Source organism: Pteronotus mesoamericanus, unplaced genomic scaffold (assembly GCF_021234165.1).
Source record: "Pteronotus mesoamericanus isolate MK-2021 breed Mesoamerican mustached bat unplaced genomic scaffold, CSHL_Meso_final scaffold_651, whole genome shotgun sequence".
In the NCBI taxonomy this organism is placed as follows: Eukaryota; Metazoa; Chordata; class Mammalia; order Chiroptera; family Mormoopidae; genus Pteronotus; species Pteronotus mesoamericanus.
In genome coordinates, this window is record NW_026555325.1 from 3,209,298 (window position 1) to 3,223,766 (window position 14,469).

The 14,469-nt window shown below is 40.1% G+C and overlaps 1 protein-coding gene across 1 annotated transcript in view; it reads left to right on the forward strand.

Moving 5' to 3' along the window:
* Positions 1-6,176: 6,176 nt before the first annotated feature.
* Positions 6,177-14,469, forward strand: part of SPOPL (speckle type BTB/POZ protein like) — a 75,981-nt gene continuing 67,688 nt past the window's right edge. The window contains exon 1 of the mRNA XM_054562585.1: positions 6,177-6,384. The gene's annotated coding sequence lies outside the window, so the exon portion shown is untranslated. The remainder of the gene's footprint in view (positions 6,385-14,469) is intronic.

The following is a 14,469-nucleotide window of genomic DNA, read 5'->3' on the forward strand; positions in this document are numbered from 1 at the left end:
TGCTTGCTGAACTCTTGACAACATAAAGATAAAGACATATATTACCTTCCCTGTCAGAATGGTAGACTGCAGCAGAAAAAAACTAGCCGAATTATCTTTTTTGGGGAAAAAATTGAATAGGAAGACAAATGGGCAATAGTATATTACTACAGCTCTCTCTCTTAACTGGCTCAGTGTGTGGTCTGAATATGCATAATTCATTGTTAAAAAGTATGTTGAAATTGTAGTCACTAGTGTAAAAACTGGAAATCCTGAAAAGTAAGAGCCAAACTTCTAATGGCTCTTTCAGCTAAATAATGGTTAATATTTAGGAGAGATGTAGTCTGTGGTAATTTCTGGGAACATTTTTGTTTTATTGTTTATGTTTCTCAATTCGCACAATGAGTGACCAGGAAAGCCTCCAGAGAAGTATATCAGTGATGCTGTGTGTAACATCATAAAAGGATTCTTTTAGAGATGGGGACACCTAAAGCACAGAGAAGAGTGAGCAGGCACTTAAGTAGGAAAATGTAAAGTGTGTAGCTATCCTGCTGCAAACACTAGTGAGCTTCGCTGGTCCGTTCCAGCAGATAGGGTCAAAATGAAGCATCCAAAATGCAGGATTGGACCTCTCTCTTGGAGTGGGAGATGGGCAAAGAGCCGGATGCAGCTGCAGACAGGGCAATCTGTAGAGAACATTGTCGTATCTTCAGGGTCAAGCAAACAAATACTTTAGTGCAAAGCTGCAGTCTTGGGGGAAAGGGGCTTTAAGACAATATAACCAAGGGCCCTAAGCGGTGGGAGGAACCTGTGAAAAGCCTTCCAGGGGCTGGTGATCTTGTGAAATCAAGGCAGGCCAGCTGGCACTTGGAATAAGGGGAGTATCTGTGTGAGCAGGGAGAGTAAAGGGTGAGTGACAGAGGCAAAGGATCAAAGAAGCCTCGTTATTAAAAACTGGGGAAAAGAAAGATTTAAGGGATGATTGGAGTATGGGAGGGGCTTGGAACTGAGTCAAGTGTATAAATGCTTACCTCCCTTCCTCCCAAACCATTTTCTTAATCCTTTTAAGGCACAGGTTCTCACTATCGGCACAGTGCCCAAAGCCCATAAGCTTTTCCAGGTTTTATCAAATTGCTTGAGAGCTGGATAAGAAAATGTCTTGGCTCTAAAATATGAAGAAAATTGTAAAATTAAACTAATAAATATTTCAAGTGGAAAGTTATATAAATCTTTCATTTTGTATAACAAAATATTGTCTTTTTCACATGGAACATGGCTACATTTTTCCAGTGTTTGTTAGTATGTGACATGAAGCCTTACATCCAGGATTTATGTAGCTCTTGAATTGGCCATTCCTTCTTCAGAAGGTCAGGCAAGGATGGGAAGGCAAGGCAGGGAAGCCAAAACCTAAATCACCAGGGACAGAAATGTGGGGGAGGGGAAAAGGAGAAGCTTAAGAGAAGGGTGTCTGGGACAGTGGCAGAGGTTGAGCTTTACCAGGTGCAAGGAGTTACAGACGCAGTGTCCCTAGAGATGGCACAGTCTGGTTTCTAATTTGGGAAATGGCCATACCAAGGTTTCCAATCTGGCAGGCGGGCTGGCAGCAAAGGGCTCTGATGAGCAGAGAACCATCTAGATGCAGGTGGCCACTCAAGAGTTGTATTGGGGTATGAATGCAGAATTGGCAACAGCTACACAGTAGGCTTAGTTTCCAAAGCACGGAAGTGGCAGAAGGGAAGGGAGGACTGAGCAGGAGAACTCAGTGCTTCAGAGGCAGCAGACTAGTAGAAAACTAGGGAGTTAAGGAACACTAAGGCGCAAAGATTCCAAGACTCTGAAGTTCACTTAGTATCTGATTGGCTGCAAGGCCATCCCAGGAACACCGCAGAAGTTTACCCAATGGGCTTTCTAGGACTTCTAGATTGCTGGTCTGAGAGCATACCCCAATTCTATATGCTGCCCCCTTAGGGGGTGGGGTGCCTTAGTCTGAGAGAAACAGGAGGCCATCTATTACACTGCAGACAGGATCCTTAATATGGCCAGAGAAAACAGCTACAGAGTTGCCATTTCTTGAGTCAGGGTCAGAGGGGAGTGGAATGAAGTAACCCCAATTTTCAGGGAGAACAAGGCTAAAAGAGACAGGGAACCACCCAGTGACTGTTGCAGGGGCAGATGTTTAAATTAAATCCTCCAGCCAGAAATTGCCCTGATAGGCAGAAGGGTGTGTCTCTCTGGGAGGGGATCAAAGACCCTGACTAAAGACATTGTGATGACTGAGCAGAGATAAAAGAGGAGGAGACAGAGCAGCTGTACCTCCAGAGCCATTTGGGACTGCTGCAGAGGCTGGTGACCTCTGGTTGAAGAGCACAGTGGAGAGCTCTAGGCTTCACCTGGGACTCTTTCCAGGGTCCAGAATCAACTGCAACTTCTCAGGTTACCTGAGAAGAGAGAAGGGGCAGGGCCTGGGCACCAGCAGAGAAGACAGAGTTTAGCTGGCCAAGTTAAAGAAGAAAGAGGTCATCAGGGACTAGTAGATCATGGCAGCAGCAACCGCCTAGATCCTGGCACAGTGAAAGATATCCAGCAACTGTAAGTGACTCGAGAGTTCTCAGGGCATGTCTGGAAAGATACTGTAGGGGCTTTGGATAACTTTGTAGAAGAGATCATTTTTGTTATTCTCCTATTATATTGTAAATTGTAAATAGACGACTGAACAAGTAGGGTGGCCAAGATTTTTCTAAGATGTTATGCTGCCTAGGTAGAGATATTGCTAGTCCTCATTCATTGGGCATTACTGATCCAGAATCTAGGGATTATTAATGTATTAAGAGCCTCAAAAATGTTTTAAACCTGATTAAAATTAATATTTGATTGATGGCTATAAACGTATCAGTACACCAACTAGTGAACTGCAACTCAACCCTTACTCTTTACATGGTGATAGGAGAAAAACAAAATCACCTCTCCTATCGTGGACTCAACAGATTATTCAGAGGACCAAGACATTAAATATATGAATGCTGATTTAATTTGAAATAATGGAGCATCCTGAAATATTTGACATAATGTGGCTGGGGACATGTAAATAGGGGTATCAATGAAGGACCTAAACAAAGACATAAAAATGATATTGTTCTCAGAATTCTGGATGGGCCCTGTTCTCAGTCTCCTAGGAATGACTTCCAAATGATAAGTGTATGAAACTTACTGGCCCCTTTTTTTGTTGTAGGCATTAATACTACACAAGGTTGTAGGAATAGTACTAGAGTTATGAAGTTTATGGATCCTTAAAAAGTATCATATATTGCAAAAGTACTATAAAATAGAAATTCACAAACAAGGTGAAAATCCAGAGATAAAGAAATGAAGACATGGAAAGAGAAAATGAAATTATGTGTAAGATAACTTATGAGTTATTAAACAAGGGAGGGTTTTAGTGACCTTTTCCAGATTAAAGGCCTACTAATTAAAACAGTGAAAAAAAATTATTAAACTAATTGTTATTTTCTTTCCATATAAATCCCAAAAGCTAAATTTTAAGTGCCTGATCATAAGCATTAGCCTATGGAATTAAGGCTTGAGTTCGGTTCCCTTGAAGAAAATTTAAGACAGAAGTTTAGAAAAATATGGGAAGCTATCTCACTACAAGAGGAAGAACTTGGTGGACCACATTAAAAAGGCTAAGGGGATGAGCGCAATGTCCAGGGAAGCTCAGAGAGTAATCACTTAGAATTGAGGAAGTATATCATGGTTACTAACAAGCATATCCCTATTATTTTTAACCTCTACACAGGAGATAATAATGTATTTGTGGATTGTTTGCCAAGTCTATCGTGTGTATCCAGCCCTGAAATGGGAACATCTGTGATGTTTAATTTAGAAAAGAGGAAGAAGATGCTGCACTCCCTAAAATGTCAAAGTGGGATGCTTGGTTGGCTCTTGAGGCAGAGCCTCATAGGGTTGGGTCAGGAAGACCTAAAGTGTGGCTCTCATCTGTGCTCACTAAGCTCAGAGAATGGCTCTTCTGATCTTTGCCAACTGCCAAGCTATTAATTACAATAAGTAAAACTTCAAAGTTGGCTGCATCCATTGTGGAATCTGAATGGTTTCCTATAGAAAATGGACAAATGAGCAGCAAAATGATTATCATAATTTCTTGTTATCTAAGGAGTTAGGTAGTTGGGTGATCCTAATGGCTAATGCTTTAAGTGTTGTACGCCTGATATGTGATGGGTTTAAGTATACCATATTGTACACCAGTGATAAAGTTCTTACGTATTTTTAAAAGTCATATATAGGAGCAATAAACTAAAGCCTATTATAATAGTCTAGTTTATTGAACCACTCCCTGACTAGAACCCAGTCAAGTGTTAAGGGTCATCAGTACTACTCATTCCTGAACTCCAAATTAGAAATTCTACTTGAAGGATTTATTATAATTTGATTCCTTGAGCATATTACATTTATTAGTGCTAAATGATTGACCAGTGGAAGAGAGGGCAGGATATAATATTAAGGGGTTGAAATAGATAAAAGTCTTGAGCAAAGATAAATTTTCACTGTATCTGTCACATATCAGGAAGTTATCACAGGTCCACAATGAGCATAGCAAGCAGTTTGTTTGTCTGTTTTTTAATTTTTATTTGGGGCGGCGGAGACACATTGATTTGTTGTTCTACTTATTTATGCATTTATTAGTTGATTCTTGTATGTGCCCTGACCAGGGCCGAACTATAACCTTGGCACATTAGGAGGACTGTCTAACTAAATGAGCTGTCCGCCCAGGGCAGAGCAAATGGTTTTAATTGTTGTTTCTTCATGCTTGGAGAACGTGAATTTTCACGCTAATATTTCTTCACCCCACCAGTTGCCAGCACACCAGTGCTCTCATTTCTACTTCTGTTTTTAAACTCTTGGCCTTATTTTGAACTCTGTGGTTAGGCTGATCTGATCTTTTTCTGCCTTTTTTTTTTTTTTGATAACACATGTTTTGTGTGTCAAATATGTGAATAAGATTGCCAATGTAGTATTAATTTGAAGTGATGGGGATCTTCAAATTTCGACGATTTCAAACCGCAGTAACACTGGGATGAGCTATTCTTTTTGATCCTCAGTTGCGTTATGTAAGACGAGAATGATTTCTACCATGAAGTTGTAAAGTTGAGAGGATTAAATAAAGATCATGCAAGTCAGCTTACAGTGCTCAACACATAGCAAAATAATAAATGCTTTTCCTCCACTCTCCCCACATTCTCTTCTTGGAAAACCAGACAAGCAGTCATTGAGTTGTGCCCAGTTACAGTGAAATGAGTTGGGGTTCTTAAATGATATTAATGCCTGCTCTGGCAAGGCCTGAATCGTTAAATTCCTCAAACCTGTTTAGGTGAGAATGCTCTTGACAATTAGATCAATTATCTTTTCCCCATTGTTTGCTGAATAAAGTTCTGTTCTTTATCACCTGTTTCTCTAAACTCCCTGAGGAATCCCCTCATCTCTTCAGACACTCGCTTAGAGCTTTATTTACCAACGCCCAACCTTGGGAGGCCCCTTGCTCCTCGGCTGCCCCGCGGGGTACCCTTCCCCTCCTAGGCCTGAGACTTCCATTTGAGACTCATCACGTCCAAAGGAAAACCATTCCATTATGGCACTTCATTTGTCGTTCTCGTTGGAGACTGCATACTGCTGTTTTGTTTCAGCAGTTTATACAGTTCTAGCCTGGGCACTCCCAAGGAAATCGTAGGCGGAAAAGGTTTTGCTTTTTGCACTCTACTTGGGTCAACCAGACAAGTTAGGAGGCGCTAAACGCGCGCTTTTTAAGCTAGGAAAAGTTTAGGCTGGACCTAAGCGGGGTCCCCCCAAGGTAAGGTTCTTCTGCCTCCTCAAAGCGACCGGGCGAGGAGGAATCCAATGCTAGGCGCAGGCGATGTCATCAGCACCGGCTCCTTCCAAAACCCGGCGGCAGATCCGGGCTGGCCCGGAAGTGCCCGGTGGGGCTGGGAGGGAGAAAGAACCTCGCGAGCCACCGCCTTCGGACTGCAGCGCGCATGCGCCCTCTCCGGCTGGGGCTGGGGCTGGGAACGCAACTCGGAAGCCGGAGTCCGGAGCCCGGACGGGCCCGGGGCGGGGGGTGGGGGGGTAGCTCGGGGGCGGGAGCGGCGGAGGCGGCCGCCCCTGGCGGCGGGTTTGTTTATCCCGGGTAAGAAGTTTAGGACCGGGAGATAGGGAAGGAGGGCGGGACGGAGAGGAGGGATGCGGTTCGGCGGAGGCGGCCGCCACAGGGACTCGCCGCCATCACCTCTGCCTCTACGGCCGCCGCAGCCTCGGGCTCCCGGGGTCGCAGCTGCCGTTGCTTCAGCCGGAGAGGAGCCTCCGCCGGGACTGTTCGCCGCCGTGCCGCACGTCCGGGTAGGTGCCCCTCCCCCTCCGGGGTTCCTGCCGCAGCCCTGGCCGCCAGCCTGCGTACTTGCCTGTGCTGGAGCCAGGGCACCCTATCCCATTGGTCCGGGACCCCGCTCCTGCGGCGAGCCTACCCCTTTCTCAGGGCTGGTCTTCCTCCCCCGCCCCTCCGCCCCACCCTCTATCTCCCCCCGGACCGCCCTCCCCACGCGAGTCTCCACTTCCCCTGGGGACTCCTGCCTCCCAACCCCCCGCCACACACCCTTAGATTTCCCAGCCTTCGCCTACCAGGATCCCCCAGACATTCCTCCACAAGCCTGGCCTTTCCTTCTTCCCCCAGCCCCCGTCCTCCTCTGTACCCCAGCACCTCCACGGCCGCCCATTCACACCCTGTGCCATCTTCTCACCCTGAGTACTGCTTTAAGCGAGACCTCTCCCCCACCCCGCGCCCACATCCATACCTCCTCATCTCAAATATGTACACTCGACGTCGCCATCCCTGTTACCCATTTTAGGGTGAATTCTCGGCTCCCCAGTCTCACCACTCAGTAACTCCACGCCAGTCGTCATGCCCTCCACCTCCTTACCTACAAGCAGAAGTTCTCTCAAATTCATCAAGGTGCATCAGGATAGCTCCGCGTTTTTCGGTCCAAGTCTTGACTTCTCTCCTTTCTGTTCCCTTCTCCTACCCTTTCTCCTAATTCCGCCCCTGCTTGAGTCTACAAACTCTTGAAGGGGATGGTAGGATTTTCTCCATCTAAGCAGTAGATCCAGTAGAAATAAGATTCACCTTGTGCTCATCTCAACTTCGGCTTCTTTCTCTGTGAATAGTGTCATTTAGCCATACTTTTGAGGCCTCTGATGCTTTGTCTATATTTGATGAATCCTGGGCCTAGATTGTTCCATTATAATACTCATCTTCCCAGTTGAATCCACTCTTTCTTAGACTGGAAACTTAAGTATTTTGTACTTAATTCTAAGAGAAATGGGAAGCACAAGAGAATGTTAAACAGTTGAGTAAGTTACTTAAATTTTTGTTTTAAAAACACCACTTGGCTGCTCTGTGGAGAACAGATTGGAGAGGCATCTGTAAAAGCGGAGACCAGTTAGGCCAGTGCAACTCAAATGTACCTGTGGTTTAGGATCTGTCTTGTTTTATTTTAGTTTCTAATCTGATAACATAGTAAAATGGGTGCTGTGGCTGGTCAAGTTGCTATAAAAATTTCTAAGTGCTTCCACTTAGTTTCTGTATTTACCTTGTCTCAGACTAATATTAATAGTTCGTGAAACAATATTGGTCCACACACCACACTTTGAGTATGGATATTAGAGTAGTTTAGAGATGATGGAATCTTGGGGCCAGTTTGGCAGTGATAAAGTAGCTTGATTTGACAAATATTATCAAAAGTAAAATTGATAGGATTTGGTGATAGATTAGATTTGGAGGTCTGGGAGAGGAGAAGGCTGATTCCAGCCTTCTTGTATCTAATATAGGGGATACTGGGAAAGGATCAGTTTTTTGTTTGTTAGTTCCAGGGAAGTGCGCGAGTTTCCAACAATGGTCAGGATATAGCTTATAATTGATGTCTCAGTGTGGGAGGTGGGGAGTGAGATTGCCTAAGGAGAAAATACATATTTTTCCATGTGTAATGCACACCTTTTGCCCAAATTTTCAAGGGAAAAAGAAGCGTGCATATTATACATAGGAATAATGATCACACGCCATAGGCATAATAATCTGTGTACAATGCGCACAAAACCATGGGTGTGCATCATACACAGGAGGACATTATACATGACAAAATACGGTGTATAGAGAGAAAATAGAGGGACATGGTATCCCCTGTGACTCTTAAATATTTATTTATTTAATCATTTAATCCTCAGCAGAAGATACGTTAATTGATTCTAGGGAGAAAGAGGATGGAGGGAGGGAGGCTCCTATACCTCCCCCGACTTGGGATCAACCCACGAGCTAGTCATATGCCCTGACTGGGATTGAACCTGCAACCTTTTGGTGTCCTGGACGGTACTCTAACCAACTAAGCCACCGGCCAGGTCTGACTCTTCAATATTTAAACATAAGGAAAAAGAAATGGAGTAAAGTAGGCTGAGAAGGTGTAACCAGAGGCTGGAGGAAATTTTCCTTGGCATCACTGAGGCCAAGATAATAGACTGAAAAAGGAGGGATTGGTTAATTAACTATGTTGAATGAAGCTGAGAAATCAATTTAGTTGGGAACTAAAAAGTGCACATTATATTTAGCAACATGAGGAAAATTAATAGTCTATAAACTATTTGGTGATGGATTTTGCTCTGATCTGCCAAAGCAACAGTCTAAATTTAGAATAAACTTGTATCTATAGCATCAGCCATATCTTTGTTCCTGGGCTGAGACTCATGTTTCTGTTTATCATCATCTGGATGTTCTTACATTCATCTTAAACTCTATTTCTACAACTCATTCATTCAAGACATAATCAAACAAAATATGTATTTTAAGTACTATTTATTAGGCATTGAATACTAAACTTTAAGGAATGTCATTAGACCTCAGAGACTAGAGACAATGAACATTTAAATATTGTTACTATAGTGTGATCATAGCCGTCAAAGAAGTTTATTCAGGTTGCCTTGGAAGCACAGAGAAAAGGTGCACTAAGGAAGGCTTTCTAAGGAAAATGACACTTGGGCAGAGTGTTTCCAAAAGACAAATAGGAGAGGTGGAGACAGCAGTGAAACGGTAGAAGAGTTTAAAGAAATTATATTCTAGGTATTTTGAAAGCATGCATATGCAAAGAATTGTAGATTTAGCCTACCATGGTAGGTTAGTGTGGTTGGCCATGCCATTCAAAAGTTTTTCTCTTGGACTTTTACCTCTTTGCTGTTAGTTGTTTTAATAAATATTATCACCACTCATGTAGTCACCAGACATGAAGGTGTCTTTTAAATATCTTCAACAAAGATTTTCTTTGTTGTAGTATTTTTTTGTCCATGGTAGTATTTTATTTTATTTATTTCTATATATATTTTTTGGTATCTTCACCCAAGGACATTTTTTCATGGCTTTTAAAGAGAGAGGAAGGAGGAGAGGGAGAGAGAGAGACAGAGAGACACACAGAGAGAGAGAGAGAAATCAGTGTGAGAGAGAATCATTGATTAATTGCCCTTTCCTATGCACCCTGACTAGACATCAAAGCCACGAGCCTTCTGTGGGACTGTGCTCCAACCAACGGAGCCACACTGGCCAAGACAAAATGGTGTTTTATTTTTGCTGGGTAGTTATATATTTTATAAATTATACCTATACTTATAGAATCATCAAGTAACTAATCATTCTATACCTGTAGCTTTTACTCAAATTTAGAGAGTTGAAATTGAAGGTCTTGGTAAGGATCGCTAAGAGTTTACTGTTAATATCATGTATATGGTCAATCATGGTGACTTTGGACTCAGTACAATAATAACAGTCCCTTGATACCTTAAATGCTATTTTAGTTAGTTGTCTTGACATCCTTAGACTTACCTTTTGCACAATAGTAGAAAACAGCTCCCCTGTAGGGATGACTTTCTGAAGAAAACTGTAGTTTGCAAAATCTTAATTGGTAAGATCAAAGTCTCACAAAAAATAGTGTGTTAGAAGGGAAAGCGATGTTAAGATGGATTTTAAAAACACAGTAAATAGCCCTGGCTTGGTGTGGCTCAGTGGATTGAGTGGCAGCCTGTGAACCAAAGGGTTGTCTGTTCTATTCCCAGTCAGGGCACATGCCTGGGTTGTTGGCCAGGTCCCCAGTAGGGGGCACATGAGAGGTGACCACACATTGACGTTCTCTCTCTTTCTCCTTCCTTTCCCCTCTCTCTAAAAATACGTAAATTAAATCTTTTAAAAAATGATTTAAAAAATAATAAATAAAAGTTCTAGGAGGCATCTACTTTAAAATAAAAAGTGATGGGCTATATGAAAACTTGCTTCTGAAATACCTTTTTGTTACTGTAGAAACATCTGTTAAGTCAGCCTTTCTTAAATTTCATATTACTAAAATTACAACGAAATTTATTTTTATTAGTTCTTACTGGCTTTAGTATTTTTTTGCTCTTGTCTTCTCCCTGGTTTTTACTTTATTAAATCTTACTAAATTCCTGTGTATGCTTCTCATCTATTATTGTGGTTTTTAAAAGCAGGCAACCTTTTCCAGAATCATTATAAGCACTACAGTCTGAATTGTTCTGTGAAACAGAACTTTACATAGGTAAAAGATAGCAGATAAAAATTTTTTTTCTGCATTTATTTGGATGGGTTGTTTATATACCTGAAGCAAAAATATGGTAGAAATATTGTAAATCATATGTGCAATAGGAATGTGCTTAGAAAAAAGCCCCCTTCCCCGACACACACACAAATTCCTTTGGGGTTTTCATATTTGCTTTCATCCTTTATTATATATAGTAATAAAAATTATTGGGAATAACAATTCAAAACCAAAAAAGAAGGGTTTTACGATACCATCATATTAGTAATGCAAGATCTCAAAAGTTGTAGTGAAACTGAAAAGTCGTATGATGCTTTTTAAATATTATTTGAGATTTGTTATCTGAGAAAAAAATGTTTTCTGTTTGGGTATGGTTTCTGAAACAAATTTAAGTTTTTACTTGTGTAAAATGCACTGGTACTCCTCCTTTCCTATGTTATCTCCGCCCCCCAAATAAATGATTTTTAAGGTGAAGAGTGCAGATGTCTTAAGGCATTTTTTTCATTGTAATTTGGATATAATTTCTGGTGTTTTACAGTGGAAAATTCCCTTGAAAGACATAGTTTTCATACTATAACACAAAACCAGACACAAAATACTATTTAATATATTTATCCTAAAATTGTCAAGGCAAGTATCAATACAGGAAGCTATCAAAAATGTAAATTAATTGAGTTTCATTAAATTGTTTTTGTTGGCAACTCTTAGGATCAATTTAGACCTGTACTGACCAGTTACTCAACATGGCAGTTCAGTTTAGTATGTTTTGTTAGAGAAGCTCAAGTAGGGTATAGGCACACACTAAACATATTTAGTCATTTCTGATTATATTCAAAGTGTATTTTTGTAACTGTGAAAATACTTTTTCATGTGAACATTTTATCAGTGACATTTGGAACTGGCTCGAATCTAGTGGTATTTTGGGGGTATCTTGATTTATGCTTTTTTGTTGATCATTTTTTCTCAGGTGTCTATTTCTCCTGTTGTTTTGTCTCTCTACCTTGCCCTACTCCAAGTCTTTTATAAAAAAAAATTCTTCATAAAATTGTGTGATGGAACCAAGATTATTTGAACATGGGTAGGAGAAACTGACAACTTACTCTGGTATGACAAGTTACATGGAATTTCCTTATAGGTCACTTGGTTTAAAGGGAAGAACTACACTTTTTAAGGCACTTGTACCAGACACTACTTAGCGTAGTTATTTTATTTCATTTACCTCTTATTACTAATCTTTGAGGTATAGATAACATAAGTTTTGAATTGTACTTGCCATCTATTACTGTATGCGCCATTATTTTATGTATCCCAGAGAGAGGGCACTATCAATTACAATTGTAAAATGCCATCAGTTTCAGAAATGTTAAAATATGAAAAAAAATGGGTGTTTTAGAATTAATGAAATGTGTTATTAGTGCTGCATCATTTTATGGTTATCACCCAAGGTCTTCAAAATAACGAACCTCCCAACATCAAGCAAAGTCAGAATAAATTTAGTTCTGCTTTACTGGTACTCCAGAGAGCACCTGGCAGCATAGCATAGAGGCTAAGAATGTGCATCAGTCTGTTATCTAAAGCTTTAGCTTTGTTACTTAGGCAAACATTACTTTGCATGTCTGCCTCAGTGTTCTCATCTTTAAAATGGAAATGATTAAATACCTATCTCAAGAGCTGTTATAAGAACTGAATGATTTACATTTATACTTGGAATAGTGCTTTCCACATAGTTCAGTGCTTTATCTAAATGTTGGGTAATGAAAACCAGTAATACTGTTTGTGATCTAAGATATATCAGCAGATGATGTGCTTAAAAGGATGGGGAAAAGGGCCTTACCAAATGATTCATTTATATTTTGTACACAAAATGAAGATTAAAGTATATTATTGATTTGTCTTTGAAAACTTACTGTAAGATTGCAGTCTTGACAATTTGGTATCTAAATTGCATTCTTGTTTTCATAAAAATAATACTTAAAAAAGGTTAAGCTGAAATATACTTTTCTTTCATATCTTCTATGACATATTTAGTCAGAATATTGATGTGCTGTGATGGATGTCTTAAAAAAATAACCTGTAATATGCTTACAATTCCTGTCAACCTCATGAGGAATTTATCCAGAAATGTTTTAATTTTAGTTAAAACATCCCACTTCTGCTTTGTGAAGTATATGGGAGAAGAGTAACACTGAGGCAGTTTTTGATTAATTTAGTGGTTTTATATGTATATGATTTTGTTGCTTTGTCTTGAGATTTAAAACTCTCGTTATATACCCTAATAACAAAAATAGGTTATGACCTTATTTTGAACTTCTTGATTTTTTTCCTCATTCCTACTTTTTCCTTGTTTTCATTTTATCCTTTTTCTGTTTCAAGCTCACATCATTCATTTACTCCACAAATAGTTATTGACCAACTATTAAATGCCAGGTTTGGTGTTTACAATGATGACTTGGAAATAGGCCTTGACCTTGATGACTTACTATTTGGGGTTTATTAATCCTCTCTAGTTACTGAGTGCTTAGGCACAGTGCTGAAATCTTTAGATATACACTCTTTCCCCCCCCCCCCCATAACTACCCTGCTAGAGTAGGTCATTACTTTTCAAATTTTTCTACTAAAAAGAGGGCTGAAAAAGGTGATCTCTTGACTGACGGAAGGGAGGTAAAAATCAAGCATGATCAAGGTAGTGTGGTGGTAGAGGTAGAGAACTTTGGTTTCTCCTAAAAAAGATTTCATTCTTACATTCTTTTACCTTAATACAGCATTATTTATTTTAATATAACAATGTTTTAAATTAGCATGGGGGAGGATTCAAAAAAGTGTTCTGTCCCAAATTTAGGATGATGGGAACATAGCACTGGGAACAGAATTTTTATTAAGAATACCTAGGCATCAAGGTTGCTTATTTATTTATTAAATATTTATTTGATTTTTTATTTTAAGTAAACTTTTACCCCCCTCATAACTACCCTGCTAGAGTAGGTCATTACTTTTCAAATTTTTCTACTAAAAAGAGGGCTGAAGTATAACTTACATTCAGAGACATGCACATAGTACCCTACAGCATGTATACCCATATATCTGGCTTCTTACCCTTAACGTTTTATGTGATTTATCCATGTAGAGTGTAGCAGTAGCTTATTCATTCTTGTTGTTCTAGAGTATTCTATTCCATTGTATGACTACATATACCATAATTTATCCATTCTACTGTTAATGAACATCTAGATCATTTCCAGTTTTAAGCCACAATGAATAATGTCCCTATAGAATATTCTTGTATGTATCTTTTGGTGTCCATGTATATGTTTCTAAAGGATATGTACCTTGTAGTGGAATTGTTCAGTCATGGTGTATTTATGTTTAGTTTTAATTTTTATTTTTTAAAGATTTTCAGTTGCCTCTCCATGCCCACAACCCAGGCATGTGCCCTGACTGGGCGTTGAACCAGTGACCCTTCAGCTCACAGGCCAGCTCTCAATACACTGAGCCACACCAGCCAGGGCTATGTTTATATGTTACCCAGTGCTTTCCAAAGTGGTTTTACCAATGTGTATAGTCTCATCAGTAGTGAATGAAAGTTCCATTTGTTCCAACTATTCTGCAGCATTGGCTTGATACTGTCTTATTTAGCCATCCTAGTGAGCGTAAAGGGGTATTGCATTGTGGATAGGCTAGTTTTTCAAAATAAACAGAATTCCTTTTCCTATTCATATCCTTATATTCCTCCCATGTACACACCACGGGAAAATAATAGCAACATGTTTATTTTCACAAAACCCATCGGGTAATCTTGGTTGCCTTGTCACTATAGTTCACTGGCTTTCTGTCAAATGGTGCATTT